Raw genomic sequence first — 11,823 nt, forward strand, 5'->3', positions numbered from 1 at the left:
GTTCTCTCAGAACCATATAGCATTCTGGGGGTAGTCTGCTTTTATTCACTTTCATTCCATATAAATTCTATAATTTTTTAAAAAATTTTAAAAACCTGTAGAAAGTACTATGATAAGATCATCTGACACTTTACCAATTCAAAGCCCAAGGAATAGACAGAAATCATTATAGAATTGCAGGGATGAGCTAGTTCTATTTTTGTCAGTCTTTTTAATAGATTGGGAATTTTCTGAGAGCAAGGACGACCCATGTCTTACTCTTCTTTGTATCCACAGCACCTGGTACTTTGTAGATGCTTGATGAATTGAACCCCAAAGATGTATATAGTTTTCTTTCAAAAATCATTGACATCATTTTGAGACCATCCCACTTTTATACATCCCACTTTTATACTGATGTAACCGAAAAATAATCTTTTAAGAAAATGCATCTAGTTAATTATTCTTCTAATCCGAGGTTTTACATGAGGATAATTATGCATTAAATATGTATAGGAAAAGGCATTTGACCTTAAAGAGGCACACAGAATATTTGTGCAAAACTGCAGATTGACAAAATTAGGTTTGTTATTTTTTCCATTAAATAGTCTAAGCAGATTAATTGGAGCCAGACATGTGAAGATTCATAAGGTTTGACTTTTTGTAATATCAGTTATTGAAAAGAAATTTATAGGTTAAATTTGACACATCTAAATTAACAGTTTAAGGAGAATGTAGATCTTGATAAAAAATTTTTTAGAAGTATATATAGACAGAAATGTTATGAGACTGGTTCCAGTTCTATAACCAGATTTATCTCACAGAAACACAGTACTGAATTCCAACTCTCTTGATTAAATAATGTCAGTTACCCACATTATTATGGATACATTTTATTTAGAAATTAAATATACCAAAACAAAGATTTGTTTTCCTAAAGAAACAAATAGAAAGAGACTATAGCCCCCTAAGCAGTTATCTAATGGACACATCTTTCATCATAGCATCTACCATAAAAGCAGTCTGTCCGGGTAACAACTGAAAGACTGTGACAATCTGTTTTTGGCATAACTCAATCAAAGGAAATGTCTTTGTCAATTGAAGAATGCTGATTTTCAGGAATGAATGTCAGAAGTTTATTAACCCAAGTGTCAAGCTTTATATTTCTATGCTTTTAACTAAAGTATCATGTGGAATTACCATTTTTAAGGCTTTACACTGGGGTATACACATTGGGTGTAAACAAAATAGGTCAATGTATCAATAGGAGTGTTGCGTTCTAGAAAAGATATTTGAAAACATACAGCCAGTATTCACTTTTTCAAGCCAATTCCAGTCTTATGCCACTATTAGATATATATGCTTAGCCATCAAATACAGATACTTTAATTTTTTTTGAATTGTCATAAATAGCTCTACTTTTTTTGGTCACACCCAGGGCCCTTGGCAGTGAGAGTGAGGAGTCCTAACCACTGGACAACCAGGGAATTCCCTCAATAGCAGCTCTACTTTTAAAGAGGTCAGATGTGGGCAACATTGCCTGTTACCTTTTGATAATACAGTGAAAAACCTTTATGAGTGTCCTCATGATAAAGTATCTATATATAATTTTAGTTAGGCTCAATTATTGTTTATCTGTACTTAATATAATTTAGTATATATTTTATATGGTCACATTATAATGTTATTCTACTTTATTACATTTTAAACCAATAGTTACACCCTTGGGAATAATGTCAAAAATACAAATTGCCAAGTTTAATATATATAATGAATACATAAATCATCAGAAATACACATTAACTCCCAATAGCCACATCAAGATTCTTGTGTGTGTGTATGTGTGTGTGTATGTGTGTGTGTGCGTGCATGTAGCAGTTGTTTATTTGGATGATCATTTGATCTAAATTTAATAGTTTTATTTCTAAATATTTTTCTTTTTCAACATCTTTACTACCTTAATATTGTTCCTCCTATCTAACATTAGCTAAACTGCTGTTGACCTGGGCATATGTGTTTCTGATGTCTGTCAGCAACTATAAAAGCATAATTTCATTAAAGTTTATTATATATATGCTCAGGACTGAGAGAACATTATAAAATGAAGAAGTTTGGCTAAAGTTCAACTGGGCATCAAATAGCACTGGCAAGAATTTTCTTAAACAGATGGTGTAAAATCTTACTAACACAATAGTGTGTGCTTAACACAAGACCAATATCAGAAACAGATGTGCTGCAAATGACCAAAGTACCAAACAGAAACAATAAACATGGGATATATAATAAAAACGATCCCTGTGCCAACTGAAAAAGAAAGGGAAAGAAAAAGAGTGAGCAAACGCATTTCCTTGTCAAATAAGAAATGCTACTGATATTTTTCCAGACCAAGGTAGGCATACAAATATTTTCCCTTTGGCTTCCTCTTATGGTTGGTATTAAACCTCTAACAGGGTGGCCGAAATTAAGAATATAATCTTTCATGCATGTTTTTAAAAAGTGTTCATATAAAAAGGAAATAGGTTTTTGCATTAACCTAGGAAATTTAGAGGATCTAAGAGTCCCTATCCATCATTTGGAACTGCAAATATTCTCATCAGCCCAGAAAAATCTCCCCCCCCACCTCCGTCCCTCCCTCTCCCTCTCCCCCTCCCTCTCTCTCTCCCTCCCTCCCTCTCTTCTCTGTCTCACACACACACACACACACACACACACACAAACTTTTATCAGAGCTATACACAAGTGCCTGCTCATTACAAGTATTTGCCCAATTATGGCACAGCAGTATTAAAAGTACCAAGGGCCAAGTGTCTATGGCTGGCACAGAAACTAAGACCAAGTAGAAGAAACTCGAATTCCTAGAAACGCCCTCCCTGAGGCCAGAACCTGCCCCTCCCAAACGCAGGTCACGTTCAAAGTCCTAGGGCCTAGATCACCAGGGCCTTGGCCTGCCTGTGTAGACGCCATGCCTGGAGGAAAACCAGTCCACGACGCGACTCTCTGGTCGTCTGTCCCAAGCCAGCCTGCATTCCCGACCGGGGTATTTCGAGCCTGTCCACTGTACTGATTAGTAAAGGCACACGTTGTTCTGACCTAGTCGGGCCTCGCTCCACGGCCTGGTTGGCTGCAGGCTTGGATTTTAGGTTTCTCCTCCTCTGTAACAGCTTTCTGTGGGATGCTAAGGTGTGCCCTCTGGGGGCTGGAAGGGTTGAATAAGAATTACCTACCTATATACGGGCAGATACAGCTGAGGGGCAGAAGGCCTTGGGCCTTGGGTCTCCTCCAGGCGCTGACTTTTTCGGGAAAGAAAAGTCTTAACATCCTCTGGAATCCAGATATGATTCCAGGAGACGAATGTTTCGCATTTGAAACCAAAGCTTCCACCCTATGGTCGCCCACGGAAAAGGGCGCGAGGAGGGCGGTGGTCAAACCCACCAGGGCGACCAGCCTGACTTCAGAGCCTGGCCTGGGTTGGGCATTCGGGCGCTCGGAGCCGGGGCCACCCTCCTCCCGCCTTCTCCCGGAGCTTGGATTAGTGATGTGGGGGTTCACGCAGGGTCACCGCCTGCTTTGGAACCGGGGATTGTCGCTGGGGTGCTCGCCCTCGTCGCCCTCCCTGCTTGCGCCGCCCCGGAGCCTCCCGGGGTGCACCGCGCGACCGGAACGTTCCCGGCCTGCCCCGGGGCCGCCGCCGGCCTCTGACCAAGGCCAACAGGCTGGGGACCACGGCCCGAACGCCGCGAGGACCTGCAGGGCTCCAGGGCCGTTCTGGGGAGGTCGCCTCCGAAGGCAGGCGCCGGCCGAGCAGGCCCAGGCCGGTGCCGGCAGGGAAGGGCCTCAGCCCCCTCGGGAGGCTGCCTGCAGGCCTGCGCCTTGGGCTTGGGGGTTACCAAGGAAATGCAACAATATTTACGACCTGGCGATGAGAAAGTGTTCGCCCAGCATGAGATCTACCTCCTTCCCCTCCCCCGGCAGCTTCCCGCCCCTCTAGCCCTTCCTCTCCTCCCCCCTCGGGCTTCACGCACGCTTCTGAGCCCTAAGTAACTGACAGCGGCGGCAGTCGGGCTCCTCAAGCCTTGCAGTCCCCCTCTCCCCCTGCCAGCTCCTAAGAGAATTCAGGCTTCTGGGACTCCAGAAGCAAGGGAGGAGCCACACTTCCAACCAGCCAGAAGGGGGCACTTGGCTTCATACTCTGCCAGGCTCACCAAATATCCTTTATATATAGTACAATGGTTAAGACCTTGGAATCGGTTCGCATCCCGACTCTTGCTAATTTGCCTTGATAACTTGAGTCTCCTCTCAGCTTTAGGCTCGCCGCCTGTGAACTGGGCATAATAATATCTACCTCCTTGATGATTGTGAGGAATATACGTGACAACATGTGAAATCTAGGTGAAGCTAAACAGTAAATGGTATTTCTTATTATAGAAGAGTATCTACACACATGCACATATTCGTCTCTAAAAATACAAAGCCTTTTTAGGAAAAAAAGATATCTTGGCCTGGCTGGGGATGGGGGACCGTGTAAAGAATCAGGAATTGTGGCTTAGTTTATTAACTAATTTTTTTGCACCCTGACCTTTAAAAGACAGACTTCCAGATCAGTCCATGTATATTTTATAATGCGAGAGGTTTCTCCCATAATATCCCTAAAATTAATTATTAGGGCAGAACTATTTTGAAAGGAGGAAGAAGAAGAAACCTTGAAAAGGCATTGTATTTATTTAAACCTTCACCAGAAACGGCTGCTTATTGTTTTGGGTGACTTTGAAACTCAAAAGCAATAGTAAAGGCAAACTAAGTGCTGAGCAGATCAAGACGTTATTCCTGAAAGGTAGTGCAACGTGTAGGTGCCCTTTTTTTTTTTTTTTTTGCAGTACGAGGGCCTCTCACTGTTGTGGCCTCTCCCATTGCGGAGCGCAGGCTCAGCAGCGGCCATGGCTCACGGGCCCAGCCGCTCCGTGGCATGTGGGATCTTCCCGGACCGGGGCACGAACCCGTGTCCGCTGCATCGGCAGGCGGACTCTCAACCGCTGCGCCACCAGGGAAGCCCGTAGGTGCCCTTTTAAAAAACGCTGCTCTGAGTCCCTCCAGGGGAAGGGGCAGCTATTTGAAAGAAATGAGAAGGGATTACACTCTTTTAAAGGGATTTCCCCACACACCCCCCCCCATGTTTCTTTGCCTGCAGTGGCTGTGGCTGAGTTTGCAAACCTTCTTGGTGCATCTACCAAGAGACCCCAGTCTTCAAGATAAAGCCCTAGTGCTTTCCTCTTGGTGTCGCAGTAAATTCAACACCACGGGGCTGGTGCAGTCATCCCAGGCCAAGAGAACTCTTCCAGCCATTTTCCAGGGCTTCGGGACCCTAGTTGCAGAGTCCCATGGCTACTGTTCCTGCTCTGGAGCGGTCCTTGTTTGAGATGGGTTGGGTGGTGCAGAGAGGGGGATCTACCTAGCTTTAGACTATCCATCACCCACACATCCCCTCCACCTTCTTCTGTAATTTTGCAGACTGTAAACAGGGGTGCATCTCCTTTCCAAGCCCGGGAAGCCTGACAGCATCTGCATCTGGCTCTCAGTGACCTCAGCTCCCATCCTGACTGTCCACCGCAGGCTCCCTTTTTGCCCTGGGGCAAGCCAAAACTTATGTCAACTTATGTCAGGCCAACACACACAGCATTTCCATGTGTGCAGTCAGAGTGAGTCCATGGAGGCTTACCGGGCTTCTGGGGTCCAATATGTTCCAATTCCTAATCCCGTTAGCATCCTCCTCTATAACTGAGGTTCAGACCTGGATGGTCTCTGAGGCACCCAGAGTAGGCTTCCAATTGCAAACACTGAGGTCTGAAGGACAGTTAAGGTGCAAAATGAACCATTATAAGACCCTCTCCCTAGAAGAAAAGTGGAGCCCGGCAATTCCCTCAATTTAAATTTTCAGAATATCTGTGCCCTTCCTCGCTTCGATTTAAGGGATTAAAAGATTTTGGGTCCTGGGCAAGAAGGTGCCATTGTAAAGAAATAGGAAGCTAGAACCACCAATACAGAGAAAGGCGTGAAACCCTCTGTACCTGCCAGCACATACTTTTTTTCCCATTCAAAAAGCCATCCTTTATTGCCTGGTGCCAGACACTGAACTAGGTTCCAGAGAGTCAGAACAGCACATGGTTCCTGTCTCTGGAGTGCCTGAAGCCTGGAGCTGTGAAAGATCTGTTGGGGTCGACTTTATTCACCTGTTTGTTTCGGGGAAAACTATTTCTAAGGACTTCTCCGGAGTAGTGATAGAGAGTGCAGCGAGATGACCTTTGCACAGCCGGAGCTGGGCACCGAGGTTTCTGCAGACTCCACTTTAGTGGAAGTCCAAAGGAAAGTTCCGGAAGTGGGCGCCGGCCTTTGCACCGCAGGAGGTACGGAGAGCTGTGGTCACTTGTTCAATCCGGGTTTTGATCCACCCGCTGATGATTAGTCATCGGATTCTGTAATTTGCAAAGAAAAGGAGAAAGATTTTACCACCGATTTAAAATCTCGACTCTTTTTTCCCCTTTGTAGTTGGCTTATTAGACACTCCAAACCATTCTATGCTTTTAAACCTCGGTACCGCAGAGTAAAGGTGGGGGAGAGGGAGCTCTTTCCTGCCGGATACCCGACTCCAGGCAGTTGCCCGCTAACTGCAACTCAGCTGGAAGCGGGCGGGGGCAAGGGGCTGGCAGGTGGACCACCTGCACTGGAGCCGCAACCCAGGTCAACTGGACTACGTAAAAAACCATGTGCAGTTGGGGTAAATGAATCCATTGAATGAAATTGTCCTTTTCTGAACTCACCCCAAAGAGGACAACATAGCGGAATGGTTAAGACGCGGGCTTTCAAAAAAGAAGGAAAGTCGGGCCTTAGCATCCGGCGTCTGGGTTCGAATTCTGACTCAGCCTGGTAAAATGGCCTTAGGCAAGTTACTGAAGTACGATATGCTCCTCGGCGCCAGTGGGGCGTTTGACAAAAAGCAACAGCTATGAGTATTGCCACTTTCACAATACTCAGAAGTTTGCACAAACTGACAGAAGGCAGGGTGCCAAGCATTTAAATGCGCCAGATTAAACCCCAAATAAAGCAGTGGGAGGAAAAGTTGTTCGGGTGCGTCCTTGGGCCGAGATGCCACGGTTTAGAGGTGGCTCGCAACTGTGCGTTCTTCTCCAGAGGCCCTGCATCACTGAGAGGCTCCTCCGGCATTGGCGACCAGATCAGGTGAACTACTCGAAATTGTCAACTGGAATCAAGGTCGGTGCTGAGGAGCATGGCCTGTCCCCTTCACCTGGGGAATGAAGCCTTTGGTGACACCTCTGCTTCCGGACATCTGTGGGGTGGCAAAGGAAGATGCGGAGGGGAGGAAGAAGATTGCATTCATTGAGAATCTACTGTGTCTGTCGGTGTACACATTCAACATCATTAGTGCTGTCATCCCCATTTTACTGATGAGAAAACCAAGTTGTTAAGTTGTTAAATAAATTACTTGAAAATCCAGTACAGTTAAATAAATTACTCGAAAATCCAGTACAGGTTTGACTAACTTCAAAAACCGTGCTCTTAGTATAACACATTGCCTAGCTCTTAAACCCTGATCTCCCATGAAGGCAGGCAAGCAGGCAGGCAGGGAAGGAGGAAGGGAGAAGGGGAGGAGAGGAAGAAAACACTGCCACAATTACAAGAACCAATCTCCCGTGGCAGAAATCCATATAAAAAGTTATTTAAGTTGAAAAATTTTGGCTCAAGATTATTCCTCAGGCTTTTGAAAAGTTATCATTTTACAAGATACATCTGATAAGCAACAATGGGACATGGAAGTGTTGCCGGGGGAGAAACCTAGACACTGAGGTTGCGGGTAGAGCTGCGTGGGCTTTTATGGGTGCACTCACTGGCTAACCACCGGAGCTGCAAATTCTTTTATCAAAACCGGATCGACGCTTGCGAATGGTAGGCTCACACAGCTCCCTGCCACCACTACCCCTCCCCACTCCACCCAAAAAACACCGTCAGGCGCCCACGTTTTTGCACTCGGATCAAGTTTGGCTCTCCTGCCTCCCTTGCTGGGTTTTAGTAAACTCTCAGGGATCCCTGGGAAACGAGGCGGGGGCGGGGAGTGGAGGACGGGAAGCCTGCGGGGATTGGTTTCCGTCCTCTTTCTAGATTAGTGAGCTCCAAGCTAGATCAGCTTGGTGGCCTAGGATGTGTAGGAAAACGCCGGGGAGAAGGGAATTAGTGAGTTGTTGTTGTTTCTCTCCAACTCGTAGTTTGGCACTTACAGAGTTGCGTGGGCAGAGGTCTGTAGAAATAGGTTAGAATCGGGTTTCTGCTGGTCCTACCCTGTTGCTCATTCTGAACGATAAAATGCATATAAAATCAGCAGCTCCAAACCACAAGCGTGCTTAAGGCGAGATTGTCGGCTTGGAAATGTCACAACGAGTAAAGAGTGTAGTGGACTTCTGCGCTTTGCGCAGTAGCATTTAGCCCGGGAGCGTCCCAGACTGCGCCCTGCCTAATTTCGGGCTGTATATGGCTTCTAATTCCCTCTCTCTTACCATCCGTCCTATCAGGCGAGAAACACTTCCGCTCTCTCCTGCCGCAGCGGACCTGGCGAGTTTACTTGAGCTCAGGAGGGAAAGGGGGAGGAGGGGGTCGAGCGCACCGCCTGACAAGGAACACCGAATCTACACGTACAACCCTCTTGGAAGCAGGACTCAGTTTTCGGTTATTGGGTTTCTAGAACTGCTGGTGACAACTGGCCTCAGCGGGCGCATCCGACAGCATATAGCGGAACAGATTCCCGGCGGGGCCGGAGAGCAGAGGCTGGGTCTGAGCGCCGTGCACTCCAGCAGTCCCGCGCCGAGCACGCTAGCCTCGCCGGGAAGCCCCTCCAGCCTCGGCCCGCAGTGGGGGAGAGACTGGTGGGTCCCAGACGGAGGCCCTCGCCACCCTTGGGCGACCTCCGCTGGCATGAATAAACGTGCCCTTCCCTTTTCCTCGGAAACTGGGTGACGAGGTCTGAAAAGGAGCCTGGGACCGGTAAGTCCCAAGGTGAGCGTATTTCCCACTCCGCGATCTCTAAGGGGGCTTCTGAGCTGGGCAAATTTGTGTGTGTGTCGGGGGGGAGGGGACAAACCTCTGGAAGCTACTTCTTTCCGTCCCTTTCCAGATCAATATTAATAATGGTTAGACGAGGTGGGCAAAAATCAAAGGATACCCTGAACCAAGTGTGACCTCCGCAGTTTCAGAGAGCTCTTGGCTGAGAGCTTTCCCGCTTACGGGTAAAGAGGTCACTGCAAGAATCACCCACAAGCTGTGTCTTCTTACCGGCGCAGAGGTCTTCCCCACCTCCACGCTCCGACAGTCCTCTGGCCGACCCCCGGCGCGGGTACCTGGTGGTAGGGGTGCGGTCAGCGAGAGCCGCTGGCTCGGAAAAGTGCAGGGCCCCAAGAGCTGGCGCTGGCTTTGCGCCTGCAGGCCCAGGAGTCCTGGACACGTCTCGTTTGACAGCGTTTTCGACCGGGCCCCAGTAGCGTCTCTCCCAAGTCTACACAGGTCTGACTCGAGCGCGTCCTCAAAGGCTGGTGGGAGGGCTGGGAGCCGGGGCGGGCGCGGATTCAGGAAGCGAGATCCCGAAAGATTGCTTGAGTACCGCGGAAACTCCAGGTTAAGTTCCGTCAAACATGTGGTTACTCACCGCGAGGAGCTCAGAAGCAATGGGTTCAACAGTCAAGTTTGTGGGGACTTTCCCTACTTAAAGTAATAATTTGCTAGTTCGGATCTATTGCTTTTCAATATCGAGTTCCAGAGACCTCTTGTCAATGCAGGCTTAATTTCATCCCACTGATGAAGGATGTTTATAAACGGTTCCTGTGGTGCAAGCCGAATGTGAAAATATCAGTTTTATGCCTCTGGATAAGAATTACCGAGGTGGAAGGCTTATTAGGCGATTACAAATTTCGCAGCTGCTCGTAGCCCAATTAGGCAGCTCTTCGCCGTGAGTGGAAGCTGCGGGGGTCAGAGCGGGTTGGTGTTCCAGCTCTCCAGCCCTGGACCTCCAATCAAGGCCTGACTCTACCCAGGCCCCTTCCCTGACCCCCTCGGGCTTTAGGGAGACACCCTGCGCCTCCCAACTAGCTGGGCACTGCAAAGCCCGGAACAGGATGCACTCCCAAGTCTCTGGCTTTCTTTCCCCCACACTTGCAAAGAGCCCTGCCCTCCAGAGGTGTTGGTTGCCCCCTGGGTGGGCTTGAGGTCTCAGATTTTCATTTAAGGAGCGGTGGCATTCCAGAAATTTCAAGTTAGTAGGTAGGAACCGCCCCAACGCGGCGAATCCTCACCCACCTGCAGACACACATGATGATGTTTTTTTGGCCTGTCCTTGTTCGACCAAAATTGGTCTCAGTTGGAGTTCGAGCTAAAAACCGTCATTACGAAGACAAAAAGAGTCCTGACTTTTAGCACAAGCACCTAACGTAGGAAGACGTAGTCTGCAAAGCATCAGGCGAACCCTTCCTTTTCCGGAGCCGAGGAGGAGCCTGGGTAAAAGGTGTGACGCGAGCTCCGAGGAGTTGGGGCCACTGTGCAGGAATGACCCCTCGGTATGCTTGCCCTTGGCAAGGGGTCACAGGGTGGTTGGGTCGAGGACGAGAGGGAAGCTCAGCCCTGACATTCATAGCAAACACCTGCGCATCCTCCTCCTCCTCCCGCCTCCACACACGACCTCCAGCCAAAGGCCTACACCGCCTGGGACTCAGAAACTCATCACCTGCAGGCCTACTGAGCAAGGCTGGGTGCGCGTAATTACCCCGCGGGAAAAGTCCGCGTAGTGCCGGGCGCCAGGAGTAAAGCGGCCGCCAGACCAGTCTTTTAGGTCTTCTTATGTCTGCCTACCATTCTTCTTCCCCAAGCCCAGAAGCCTCTAAAAATGAATCATTTCCTCCACTTATGCAGCGATAGGAGCTCTTAGATCAAGATTAGTATTTTGAAAACCTGATTGAGAGCCGCCTGATTAGGCGGGGGTGGGGAGGGGGCTGGAAAGACCGCATAAACGCCCGAGCCCCCGCCCTACTTCCAAAAACAACTCCAGCTCTCCCCGGATCTCCAAATGACCCGCGCGACTTATTCTCCCGGATAGCAGCCAAACAGTACCCCAGATTCATTTTGCAGACCCTCACGCACAGAAACTGTAACTAAATCTCCGAATTGGGTCTTTATTTTTAATTCCACTTTCATTCCTGCTCTATACACGGCCTGGTAGTCAACATTCTACACGACTCTTTCCATTCAGAAGAGCCATCTCGAGACCGATGCTATTTCATGGAAAATGCATTATGTGGATTTTTCAAAAAATACTAATTTTTGCACTTGATGAGAAACACAAGTCTTTCTGTTCTCCAAGCACAGGTTAGCTTTTCGAGAAGTCGGTCCACTCCAAGCCTTCAATTCTGTAAGAGGGCACAGATTAATCATAGCGTCCCCCTCCCCACCCACTGCGTAAATTTAAGCGAGAGCTCCCAGAGAGGACCTGCAGGGGGATAGCTAATATTAACGTGGGCGCAGCTGTGCGTAAACAATGGCGTTAGGAAAATGCTCTAGAGACCCTCGTGTTTACGGGAGAAAAATGTAATGGAAGAAAAACTAAATTTGCAGTCGTTGCTTGGTCCCAGGCTATTACATGGGCTCACTTCATCACAGTAAAGTCTACCTGTGTTTGCCCACTGCCCTTACTCTAGCCTGCTGCTGACGCGTCTGGGCGGGAGCACTTCGATCTTCCTCTTCTAGACAATAAGGCAAGGAGATAATATTATAAACATATATATCTTATCGAAGCAACAT

The sequence above is a fragment of the Phocoena phocoena genome, chromosome 1, assembly GCF_963924675.1.
Source record: "Phocoena phocoena chromosome 1, mPhoPho1.1, whole genome shotgun sequence".
Taxonomy (NCBI): domain Eukaryota; kingdom Metazoa; phylum Chordata; class Mammalia; order Artiodactyla; family Phocoenidae; genus Phocoena; species Phocoena phocoena.